Source organism: Myotis brandtii, unplaced genomic scaffold, assembly GCF_000412655.1.
Source record: "Myotis brandtii unplaced genomic scaffold, ASM41265v1 scaffold469, whole genome shotgun sequence".
NCBI classification, from domain to species: Eukaryota; Metazoa; Chordata; class Mammalia; order Chiroptera; family Vespertilionidae; genus Myotis; species Myotis brandtii.
In genome coordinates this window covers 832,940-833,265 of record NW_005367911.1, presented here as the reverse complement: position 1 = coordinate 833,265, position 326 = coordinate 832,940, and positions in this window count along the sequence as shown.

Below are 326 nucleotides of genomic sequence, written 5' to 3'. Positions count from 1 at the left end.
AGCAGAGCTGTGAGCCACTGCATGTCCTTTCTAACCTCAGCTCTTCTTCCTACTTCCTAATTCAAGCTCCAGCCTCCAGTTGGGCATGGGTGGCCAAGGTGCCCACAGTGGAGGCCAGCCCACGGCAGCAGCCATTGGGCTCCCTCCTTTGCTGCAGGGCACGATGCACAGCTCCTCCAACAAACACATTAGACCTGCTGGCGTTGGGAGCGTCACGTGATGGCCCACAAGCATCTACCGCAGTGGTTCTCAACCTTGGCTGCACATTAGAATCACCTGGGAATCTTTTTAAAATCCTGATTTCTGGGCCTCATCCTCCAGAAATT